Source organism: Oxyura jamaicensis, chromosome 3 (assembly GCF_011077185.1).
Source record: "Oxyura jamaicensis isolate SHBP4307 breed ruddy duck chromosome 3, BPBGC_Ojam_1.0, whole genome shotgun sequence".
Classification (NCBI taxonomy): domain Eukaryota; kingdom Metazoa; phylum Chordata; class Aves; order Anseriformes; family Anatidae; genus Oxyura; species Oxyura jamaicensis.
In genome coordinates, this window is record NC_048895.1 from 24,760,304 (window position 1) to 24,772,816 (window position 12,513).

The 12,513-nt window shown below is 39.6% G+C and overlaps 1 protein-coding gene across 6 annotated transcripts in view; it reads left to right on the top strand.

Annotated features, from left to right (window-relative positions):
• Positions 1-12,513, top strand: part of LTBP1 (latent transforming growth factor beta binding protein 1) — a 207,865-nt gene that overhangs the window by 25,179 nt on the left and 170,173 nt on the right. The window lies entirely within an intron of this gene.

Here is a 12,513-nt window from a genome sequence, read left to right on the forward strand (position 1 = left end):
AAATTCCCAACACTGCATAAATGAGGAGAGTGTGTGTGTGTGTGTTCTGGTTTCTCCCTTATACTATCAGTATACTTGTGTTCCACCCGCCCTTTTTTTTCCTAGTTATGTTTTTAGATTCATTACAATGGATACTTCTGTTTGCCTGCATTTGAGGTTTAGAACCTGTCTGTCTGTCATATGTAGCAAAGAAACATATTGTTGGAGAGTTTTTCCTCTGCCTCCAGGCTTCAGTATTACTTTCATTAGTTGAAATACTTCACATTAATCTGAAATTTCTCTAACTATTTCTCTAACTTATTTTTAATGTGTCTGACCTTAACGTGTTCCAGGGTTGCACATAATGTGGGGGGAGAGAGGTGCACAGAAGCCTGGTGATCAAATTGGGTGGACAGTTTTAAGGTGCCTGCGGCAGCTGCTGTACTTCCAGATTCAGGTGAAGTCAGGCAAAAGGTGTTGCCCTCTGAAGATGTCACTTTTGGATAGCTGTAAGCAGGATATAGTCCATCTTGCTTCTAGCCTCAAGAGCAAGATTATTGGGACTGGGAGATAAACTGTTATTTCCCTTGCCCAGAATTATAAAAAGGGAAGCCAGAAGGGCAATGTGGGATTATACAAGACTGCACCTAAGTAGTTATACACTCCTGGTAACAAAGCACATCCTGCCACACCTCTCCAAGCTGCTTCTGAGAACAAAGGTCACTGGGCACTGCCAGTGATCTCTGGTGCTTTCTGGTTACCTCTATTGGGTTCCTTCCTCCCAAACCCTTCTGATTCCTTCTGGTGGTGTCCTAGTTTGTCTAACTGTGAGGTCATAAGTAAAAACAGGTTCATGTATCTTGTGTGTAATAGGAAGAGGAACTTAAACATTTGAGTTCTGTTGGAGTGCTTAACTCCGAGCCAATAGGTTCTTTGAGAAATGTAGATGAAGCAGAGTGGGTTTTAAGAACAAATACACTAAAAGTCTTGACGGACAGAGAAATTGTCACCCAGTTTGAGTATTTTCAAGTACTCTGAGGCCACAGTGAGCAGGGTTATTGGAGTGATTAATATGAAAGGAAAATTACCAGTAAAATAATAAGATTTCTCTGCTCCCTCTCATACAGACCAGCAGGACTACAAATCCTCAGCACCTGGCTTCTGTGCTTAGCCCTACGAAGTGTGATAGAGCAAATCAGTACAATGAGGCCAGGCAATTCCTATCTCTTCAGTTCTGATTCCTGTGGAGTATACTGTATGTCCTTCTGCCTCTTTCTTCCTTCCTCCACAAAAAAAGCATTTTCAAGGAGCTCTTCCTCCTATTGCAAGAAACACTAATTTTCCAAATAGGGCAGTAAAACATATTAAAAACAAACAAACAAAAAATAAAACAGGCTGTTCTTGCTTGGAAAAAAATAAATCCATCCTCTTTTACCCAGTCAAACTGTGCCTAGAAGGGGCTTGTGGATGGTTCCAGGGAAGACTTGTTTGTTTTCCATTATTCCTGGAAAAGCTGAGTTCATGGGTAAAGGGCTCCCTTCATATGAAAAAAGACAATAAACTGGTATTTTTCCATGCTACTGTGGGTTGCCAGGCTTTGATGCTCAAAGTGTTTCTAAAGGGTACTTGCAAGGGTGACATGCTTCACCGAAGTCTGTTTCTGATTGCATGGGACAATGTCCCATATGTAGAGGAACTGACTTCGGACTGAAAAAAAGTCAGGTTGTCTACTATCCAAAGAGCCTCTGTATGCTTTTGCAAGCAGTGCAAACCCAGGTGGGCTTTGTTAATGTGACCCTTCTTAGCCTAAAGATTTTCTCCTAGATTTAAAGAGGCTTTTTAAGGTAAATGGGTTTGTTAGTCTTTGAAAGCACATGAAGATAAATCACTTTCATCCAGTTCAATAATAGAGTGGGAGAAAGGGTAACTGAGTCTTTGTGGTCATGGGAAATCCAGCTTACAGCCTTAGCAAGAGCCAGACACAGGAGCCAGGAGATGGAGAGAAAATGAGCTGTTTGACACACCTAAGTAGTTGTATAAAGCAAGAAGAAGGTGCATGTTTAGATATAACTATTGAAATGAATGCTAGCAGTGGTTCTACTAGGGCAATTAACACGGCTAAAGGATCCTTGTGAGGTCAGGGCTCTACCATTTGTGCAGAACAGACTAGTTCCTGCTTCAGTTCTTCCTTTGAATGTCTTGTAATCTCTTCTGTTGTGTAAGGCTGCTCAAATCTTGTAGGAATGACTTTTTTCTGTTCCCACTCCTAGAAACCTAGGAAAGGCTATGGCAGGAGTGGAATCATCCATTGTTGGTGCAGTTGATATGCTAATCTGGGTGCTGCTGCTATACTAGGCTGTCAAGGACTGGTGAGAGCCAGTGCAGAACCCAACCTGGAACACCAAAATAAGCTCCTATTGTCTCTACAATGCTTTTGTAGAGCTTGTCTCTACAATGCTCTTGTTTTGCCATCCTCTATTAACTTTTATGTTTTGTTTATGAATGCGACTTCCCTACCTTCAGTCACTGAGATGTGTTCTTATGTGTTTTCGTGGGATCGTGGTAGCAATGATATTTAGGGAAGTAGGAAGTTCACTTATTTCTTCCCAGAGATCTCTTTCTGAAGAACAGGGTGCTGAACAGAAGGAAACCTGGAGAGAAATTCATTTCCTGGAATATCTTGGATTTAGAACACACAGGCACTGTCATAACCCTGGGCTGGGGATGGATGTTATCAGGTACAAGGTCTCATCTTGGAAGAATGCTAGCAAAAGATGTAGATGGCTGTAATTGAAAACAAGTGGTGTCTTGGAAACAAAAATCTGCTTCTTATTGGAACCTATTGGTAATTCTGATCTCAGTAACAGATGTGCTTTCTGGTCCTGACTTGCTGTGATAGCTCTCCAGGAACTCCAAGTGTTCCCCTTCACATCTCATTCTCTCACATGTTGGCAACAGCATAGCACCAACAGCTTGATTTTCTGCATTTACCAGCTGTGGGAGTAGAAAATAATGCCTTTATGCCTTTTTTTTTTTTTTTTCTTTTGAAGTAAGCTTTCCATTACAGTTTTGAAAATAGTCACCAGAAAGTACAGCATCAACCAGCCAAAACTCTAATATGCTGAAGTGTCACAGCAGTGTGCCTTCAGCCAATAGCAGCAGCTTTCGGGAGGCAATAGTTGATGAAATGTGGAAGTTTGCTTTTGTATTGGGCAAAGCGAAGCTCATCAAAGGAGGAGAGGTGGATTCGCAGCCTTTAGGTGACAGAATTGGGATTAACGGTGTGTCTAATGCACCTGTCAATGCTTCTTAGGAGGTCCCCTCCAAAACCGTGTTCCTGGCCATGTTTTTACAGGCAAGCAGATCACTTTGATAGTTTTAGTGAATCTGATCAACATGTGCATTATTTTTTTCTTCTGTTCAATAACATAGTATTTTTTTCTAATAGTTCCTTAATTCTTACTAATTGAATAATGATAAATGTGAGATTAGTGTGAATTTAGATTAATAAAAATCAAACCTGAGAGGAGAATTGGGCATGCTGTTGTGACCCTACTGAAATCAATGCAGCAATGAAAAGATGCAGCTCATGCAGTCTGCTGGATTTGCAGCACTCTGTCAGCATTTTACTTAATCTGGGGAGCCTGAAGCTGGGTATAGTACTTGAGATGCAGACTCAAAAATGCCAAATAGAGGGGAATAAGAAGTCCCTTGACCTGCTGGCTATGCTGTTGCAATCACAGCCCAGTATATGATTGGTGTTCTTTGCTTCAGGGGTATGCTGATGACTTGGGTTGAGCTTGTCGAACAGGACCTCAGATCCTTTTCTTTGGGGCTGCTTTCCAGTCATTTCAATGCCAAACCTGTGCTTTTGCACATGGTTGATGCATTTCAGATACAGGACTTCGTGTTTGCTTTTGAGTTTGCAAGCCCCTTTCTCCAATCTGTCAAAAACCTTCAGCCCTCTGGTATAACAGCCAACTCGTCCATACTGGAATTGTCTGCATACTTGCTGAAACTATTTATTTCCCTAGACAAGGGGAAAAAAATGTTGAACAATATCAGTCCCAGTATTGATCTTTTCGGGAAAATACCTAGTTACTCACTTAACCTCCTGCAAGTTGGACTTCATATGACTGATTACCATCTATATAGCCAGGCAGTTTTTCACCTGCTTTATAATCCAGTTATCTGAGTTTCACCAATTTTTCTCCAAGAAAAACTGGTTCGAAAGTAAGAAAAATTAGATTCTACAATCTAACAGGAGACTGTCAAAGCCCTTGCTAAAGTCTGGTTTAAAAACATCCATCACACTTCTTTCATGCACTGAGCTAGCCATCTCATCATAGAAGTCAAATAAAACCCAAGTAAACAAACCAAAATAACTTTAAGGTAAGCTAAAACTAGAAAATCCATGATGGTGTCTTAACTTCTGAAAGCTGTAGTTCGGTTGTTTTTATTCACTGTTGATGCTGTTTCCCTTCAAAGCCAAGAACTTGTATGATAATAATCTGCCACCTTTCTTCAGGAGAAGAGACTATCTCTTCTCTCAGGGAACACGGGAGCTGCAAGGAAGTGAACTATAATTCCAACGATTATATATTGGAAAATCGTGTTGTTTTTTTTTTGTTGTTGTTGTTTTTTTTTTGTTTTTTTTTTTTTCCAACTAGGCAAGGTATTCTTTCTATGTGAATATTCTTAAAGCTGCCTTTTTTTCCTTGGTGCAACTCAGGTGTTAATCTGCATACTTAGGCACGTGCGTGTGTGTGTACACTTCGGACTGATACACCTAAGTGCATACTTCAGGATACTGAGTATGTAGAAGGGTTTGAACAAATTCTTGGTTAAGAGCAAGCCATGACTATGCTGTTTTAGGTGCAATTGCAGACTTTTTTTACCTTGGTCTTCAGAGCCTTTGCCATGGGCTACTAGGTTCTGTGCTCCTACAGCCCAGTCCTGTAGGATTTATTCTAAGAAAAGAATATCTAAATGTTGATATAGGATCAGTACCACGTGCTTCACAGCATCAGGGAACTTCTGCTTCTCAGGCTTCAAAACTTAACTCCAGTGGTCAGAGGTGAGGTTTGTCTATCAGTTCTTGAGCCCACTATTTGTGTCACGGAGAGGTGGAAAACTGGTGGTCTGTCTTCAATGGTAAACTGATGGCTGCATCCCTTCAGTATAGGCTTCTAAAAAATAATGTACTCCTGCACTTGTTACAGGTTCGTTAATGCTAGGTGGCTCCAGGGAGAATAAGGAAAGTTAGTTTTCCATCGTGAGCTATTTGGAATGGATTCTGAGGTGTCTTTGCTTGTAACAAGAGGCCTGCCGTAAGGATCTGCAGTGTACTGAGGTATGCATAGGTCATTAGTTTTTTTTCCTAATCAACTTGAAAAACATATATGCAGGCTGTCTGTAGTTGCGCTGTAAGGTGCATTGTTTTTGAGAGTGTCGTTGTACCCTTCATTGTACCCTTCCTTCCCATGGTCCCAGCAAACTGAATGCACTCCACAAGGTGGCCTTCACTATTAAATTAGCTTGTCTCCGAGTTACTGTCTTTGAGTGCTACTTCAACATGTTCACGTTAATGTATTTCAACAACAGCAAAATACCTACATATTGATGTAGGCATACTCTGTGTGTGTAGAAATCATTGCCTCTGCTTTTGAAACACTGCTTTTCAGGAAAGATCATTATTTCTTATTTCTAAAACTATACTGATGCTTTCAGTTTAGTTGAAAACAGGAATGTAAGCCACCAATCCACACATCAGTGTTTTTCAACATTATTTTTCCTAGCTGAAAAACCATGCTTCTGGCCATTCAGTGTCTGCATGAGGATGCATAATAAGTGGATTTAATGAGGAGTTTTCAATGCTATTTGTTGCTGTGTTGCAAACTGGTATGTGATCTTCCAGTGTGGCTTTTCCACTTCATAATTTTTTTAATTGTGCTGCTATTACTCTTTTCCATTTATTGAGGAAGTATTTCAAAAGATGTTGGCAAACAATATGTGGTTTAATGCTTAATAGTCTCTAAAATTGTTGGAGTTTTAATATAGCAGAACTTCACTTTTTTCCCAGTAGCTTGCTGGGACTAAGGTACATGGCTTTTCATGGGTAGCATGACAGCAGGTTTTCAGTTCCAGCAAGGAGGGTTTTCTTTGTTAAATTTCAGGTTGGGATAACACTTTTGTCCTTCCAAGACAAAAGTCTTTCCAAGCATTCAAAACTCTTGCTTATAAAAAGGGTTGCTCCATTAGCAACTGTTTGTAATACCAAAACAACTATTCAATAATTTTTTACTTGCAGGATGCTTTTTAACTTGCTCAGGTAGGAGTGAGTCATTTGTTCCTAAAAGCAAACTACTGCACAATGACAGTGGTATAGGACATGGGTGAACTAAAACCGTTATTTCAACTAGCTGTTCCACTTGGAGCATGTATGAATAATAAGATAATGGGAATCATTTTCATGTCACTTTCATTCCCTTCTCCATGCAGCTATAGGACTAGATCTCAGGAGGCTGATTTGGAAAACCAATGCCTATTGTTAAAATACATCTGTACCTTTAACATCCAAAGAAAGAAAACCAAATTGAGAACAGGGTTTCTTGCTGGTCTCAGATACATGATTTAACAGTATTCTGTGTTCAGAAAAGTCTGTGTGTTTTTTTTTTTTTTTTTAGTGTTGTTATAATCAATGAACCAGGAATGTTTTCTTTTGTTTTAGGGATATTGAACTTGGAGCAGAGGCTTAGTATGTTTGTAGATGTCTGCCTTTGTTCTTTGTATCAGCGGTTTTGCTTGATATTTGATCTTCAGCCCTTCAAAAATAAGATTAGCTGCAGGTATCATCTGATGTTTTATGTCTTGGATATTAGTATAACTTTCGTTGTTGTCTGAATACTTAGTCTGTAGTGAGGATTCATTCTTGATAACTTTATTAAATAGATAACAGGATAACTTTATTAAATAGATAACAAAACACAAGGAACCCCTCTTCACAGGATTTACTTAATCTTAACATTTTGCTTGTGTAGCAGATAACTAGATGGTTCAAGAATCTTTATTCAGAGAATGGTGTGGGCTGGCCTTAGACAAAGACAGACATATTTTCAGGATTGGGCCTGTCTGATTAATGACAAATGCCTCATTGATTTCTCATCTATGAATAGCTTGCTCATGACTTAGGATCCCCAAGAGACAAATACTTCATCTCTAGTAAACTCACTCTCTTCTTCAGTGCTAGGTCTGAATATTTTTTTTCATTGTGAGCCATACTTTTTCCTCCTGAAAAGCGGTTTCTATTTTACTGAAGCTCCATGAAGGTTTGGTATGACATACATGCTTGTACTTTGATACATTCCTCCCAGGAATCCAAAGCTGTTGGATTCAGTTCAGTGTGTAATCAGTTGTTAATGTAACCACTGCCATGGAGGTTTATTACTCATGTTGTCTAAGGTTGAATTTTGAAGGTTACTGCTCATCAGTATATGGGGAGAGACAATTTTTTGTGTGTGTGTGTTTGTGACTGTATTTAGGACATGAATGTAGATTATGAAGAAGGCTAGGCAGTTGGAGAAAGTGGCATTTTCTCTTAATACTACTGTTCAAACATTGGATTTTTACCAGCCAGTATTCTGCAAGTGGGGGGTCTGCAGTAAATATGTATTGATTGCCCACTCTAGCAAATTTTCTCTGAATTATCTCAGAGAGAATTTCCCTGTGCTTGTAAACAAAAAGAAGACCCCCCGTTTCTTCAGCTGATACATAGAGCTTCCAGGTTGAATGAAATGTTTTCAATAAATCAGTCTTTGTTACAGCCCTGTTCTGTTGGTACTGCAATCTATAGCTAAAATAAATCTCCTCTATAGGTGTTAACAGGAAAAAAAAATCTTACAGGCTTTGTATGTTGTAATATATATATATTTATATTTGAAGCATGTTCTATACAGAAAACATACCATCCAGCAGAGGACAGTCTGGCCATACCACCACTGGATGATATTAAAAGGAATTCTCTTTCAGTTTGGGTGCTATGATAAAAGATTCTTCAGACTTTTCAGGGATTTTACAAACAGCTTAAAACCAGTTTAAACAAAATACTGTTTGGGGTGCTTTGTGTTTTTTCTTATTAAAAAGACAATGGAAAATGGCATTCTGTACATACTGTGTCAGGGAAATAAGTTTCAAAAGCGAAGTCTGTTAAAAGGAAGGATAGACAATACTATTCAACATACTATTATGTTGTTGGGCAGTAGGTGGCAAGCTTTGCTTTTCCTTCTACTTAGAGTTTATTTCTGTGTTGCAGAATGCAAGAATTTTGAAAAGGGTGGTTTGAATTCACTGGAATATGTCATTTATTGGCAGCACATTTTTTGAACCATCTATGTTGTTCATTGTGTATAATTGTCTTTCTACTGAATGCTGAAGTGAATCCTCTTTTCTTCAAATGGCAGATGGACACAAATCAATACGTGAGCTCTATTGTATTCTCTTATGGCTTCAGTAGAAAGATTACTAATACCAAAATTAAAAACAAATGAGATGCAGGCACAGTCAACCCCAAATTATTTGCTTTGTACGCTTCTCCTGTTGCAGAGCACACTGCAGCTAGAGGGGAGATGGTACACAACACCTTCTTTTAAAAGAAACAAGTTCCCCAAAAGGGGCTTATGCTTCTACTTCTGCAAATTAGTAACTGAGAAGGAAAATTAACAGAAAGTTTAGTTTGTCTTTTTCCTGGTGTTCAGTGCCTGTTCCCCCTCCATGAATTGCTGGTCTGGCATAGCTGTCCTCACAAACTCAGCCTGCACTGCTTGTGTGTGAGGTTAGGCTTGGGGGTAGTAAAACAATAACGAAGTGCCTGTCTAAAACTGAGGGTGTGTAGAGGATGAAATGTTTGATGCTCATCTTAGGTACTTTCTGTTGTGGGTTGCTGTTAATACCCCATCTCTGCTGAGACTTCTGGCCTAGAGCCCATCACCGGGCATTCCATGGATTAGCAGCCAGCTGTCTGCCTGTACCAAGGATACGGGGGCACAGATCTTTACCTGTTAGAAAAACTAATTTTTGCTGAGTTTTCCCAGAGTGGGTGAGCTGTAGTTCTTAGTGCTTTGATATTAAAGTTTGAGTTTGTTCTGGATTAAAAAAAAAAAAAAGTGACACCCCTCATATTCTTCTTCTATATCTGCTGCACATAATTATTCTGAGAAAAATCAGCTGTGTTGGGTCTTCTTGATATCAAACTTAAACATAGTAATATAGATGGTTATTTAATTATGTCATGCTAGAAGTTACAAAACAGTAATTTACATTTTTCTTAATATGTCATGGCATTCTGCACAGGGGTCTCCATATGTAAATAGAAGCTCCATATGAGTTTACGTTTTCACTGGGAGGCTTTGTGTCCTCACAAGTTCTGATGAAGATCAGAAGCATTTGGGGTCTAGTAAGGTGGTGCTGAGCAGTTAGTTGAAGGCATGATTGATTTAATTGCCGCAGTGGCACTAGGCATACGTCAAGGATCTCTGGCGTCAACCAAAGTTGAAACAAAGTCTTTTGAGACCATTCTGATACTGCAGCTATTTTCACTTCTGTAGTCTTTGGCAGTGCTATTGATGTGTGTGTGCTAGAACAAAAACTGGTTCAAAGGTAGTTACTCATCTCTTCTCACTGCCAGGCACTGAGTCAGCCCTCAAGAGCACCTCCATTCATCATTCTAGGGGAATGCAGTCATCGGGCTGCAGGAGCTGAAGTCACTGTTTAGCTGGGATAGCTGGTCACCATCAGGACTGGGAGCATTTGTGTTGGCAGGGAACACGGAGATGATTTTGTGATGACGGTGATATCAGACTGAGACCTGGTGTCTTTTTCTGAGCTGTGCTGGCATGCATTTCAATGCTCCTGGCCACAGAGAGTGGGAGTGCTTATAAAGGTAACTTTGCAAGTTCCTATCATGATCTTCAGAACTCTTTGGCTTTCTCACCATTGCAGCACAAAGACATGGGGTCTTTTGTTCAGCTTATTGAATTTAGAGAACCATGTTCCAATGAAGCAGATTCTCTCTGTGTGCTTCAGCTAAATGCCTTTAGTGGTTTTAGTCTTGAGTGACAGTCTGTAAGCTGGTAGGTGATTTGTAGTTACCTCTGTTGGACTGAGTATTCTTGCTGCCAATTAGACTGTAGTGGACCCAGGTCTGAAGCAGAGTAGTGGACCATAGCCTTCCTTAAGTGTTGTCTGAAAGGTAAACTAACTTTAATTTGCTGAAAAATAGACTAGCCATTTGATAGTTTTGTTTAGCTCACAATGGTAGGATAAGTGCGCAGATCATTTTTTTTTTGCAAACTGTTTTGAGGGAAGCCTTTGGTGGACAAAGTCCAGTCTGTTGCTTTGGCTTGTTTATAAGATCTTTTAGATCTGAACACGTGATTTTTACCACACATTTATCCTTCCAAAATTCCTTCAAGGATATCTTTGTGTCTTCTGGTGAATAGAGGCCAGTGTACTGCTGAAAGGTCACTTGCATGTGCAGAGTACTTCATGCGGCCGGATGCTTTCTAGCTCCAATCCATCAAAAGGAGTCTCTGCTAAACTCAACAATGTACATAAGCTTTCAGCCAGAAAGATTTCAATCTCTATCCACCAGAAAATCAAACGTCTTGGAAGGGATTTTGAAAGGATCAAGTATCACTACTGTACCACCACACAAGACATTGATGAATTTGAGTTGCACAGTCATACAGTTTGGATTATTAATGTTCTTGAGATGTTGCAGCCTATTGGTGAGGGGGAACACATTGCTTTATCCAGATTTGAGCAATCATCTAGTGATGTGAAGGTCTTACAAACCGGAGTTAGAGGATGTTCAGTGTTTTCATTAATATCCCTATCAGGAAAAGTGTTCTCAGAAAGAGAATCTCATTTTGATGCAGAGGCTTGAATTATAGGGAGCGACTGGGATCCCAAACCAGCCTTAATCTGGAGGTTTATCTGTAGCAGGAGGTTAATGTGTGTGATGGCAATAGCTGGTTGGTTTATGGCTTCACATGGCTTTGTGCCACCACTTGCCTGAGGAGAACTTTGGTGCAAGAAATGGCTGGTCAATCCTGGTGTAATATCAAGGAAATTGTTGTTTGGCTCTTCAGTTCTCCTCTCCTGATACTGTCTTCAGTGGGACGGAAGAATCAACTGAAGGTGTTAAGGGCCATCCTCCAGCCCCTGCCTTGTTGTTCAGCCATGTCTCAACTGAGTTAAGAAGCCAACAAACACAGTCTTCATTATAATGAGAGAGAGAACAGCTTGAGTCAAGATCTATATCAGACTTGAAGAGCTCAATGTGTTTGATTTTCCTCTCCAGGCATTGTGCACATGTCCCACGCCAACAGTAAGGCAAATAAAAAAAACCCTGTTCAATGTTTTGTTTTATACAGCGGACAAAAGTTACTGTGTTCAATATATATGCAATAGAGAACTATTGGCTTCTCTTGTGCATGAGTACTACGTGGTAGATAGGTAGAATTTGGCTTAAATTTTAGAAGTTTGGGGTGAAAGTTACTAGGTTTAATACCCTCTTGGTGTTGACTGACTGTTCTATGATGAGCTCTGTGCTGCGATTTGAATTGGATTGTGAGAATCCCTCATAAAGAAAGGCATAGGAACCTTTCTAAACATCTTCATCATGAACACAATTGAGATTTTCTTCTCTGGCCTTTTGTCTGCATGTTCCTTTAATACATTGCTTATTGGGTTGAAAGACTTTAGGGCAGGCTTTAAGCTCATTGATTTTTTTTTTTTTTAAACTAGCTTCCATTTTATGTTCATTCTTCTTTTTTTGAAACTCTGAACTGCTGTAGTGAATCTTTTGCCTTTTGTTCCCCCTTCAGGAATGTTAACTGTAAGCAAATTTTGCTCACTCTTGCAGCATCTCTTCATTGTTAACATTTGAATTGGATTCTATATACAAATTTGGCTAAACCAAGATTTTGTTCCCTTCTGGGCTCCTGACGAGCCGTTCCATGAAGATGTTGTTAATCCCGTCTAAAAATTAATTTTTTGTGCTTTTGCTTGGGTGTAACTGGAATTTAATATTAGCACTTCCTGTCTTTGTAGCTTCAGTGATATGATAGCTGTCGCTGTCTTATGCAGCTAGTAATGAAGTCTAAATGCTGTGTTTCCTCTATGGGAAGTCAGAGTTTACAGAGATGCTCTGTTAGTGATTGATGATTTTAATTTGTTGACCTATTTTGGGAGGCTTCTCCTTGATAAGTAACATCAGTCTTCTAGCTTCCACTTATTTTTCCCAATCCCTCTATTTGTTTTCCTAGGTAGAACTACTTATTTCCTAATATGCCTATATAATTCTGGCCAGTCTTGAGCACTCGCTGTCTTGAACTTGTGCCGTTTCATGCAGAAACAAAGGTACTTAACAGTTTGGCTGCCTGCTCTATACCTGTTTAAAATATATTGCTTGTTCTAGCTCTTCGTCACTGTTACCCGTTCGACTGTTACCAACTTGTGCTTTCTTCTTTGAGT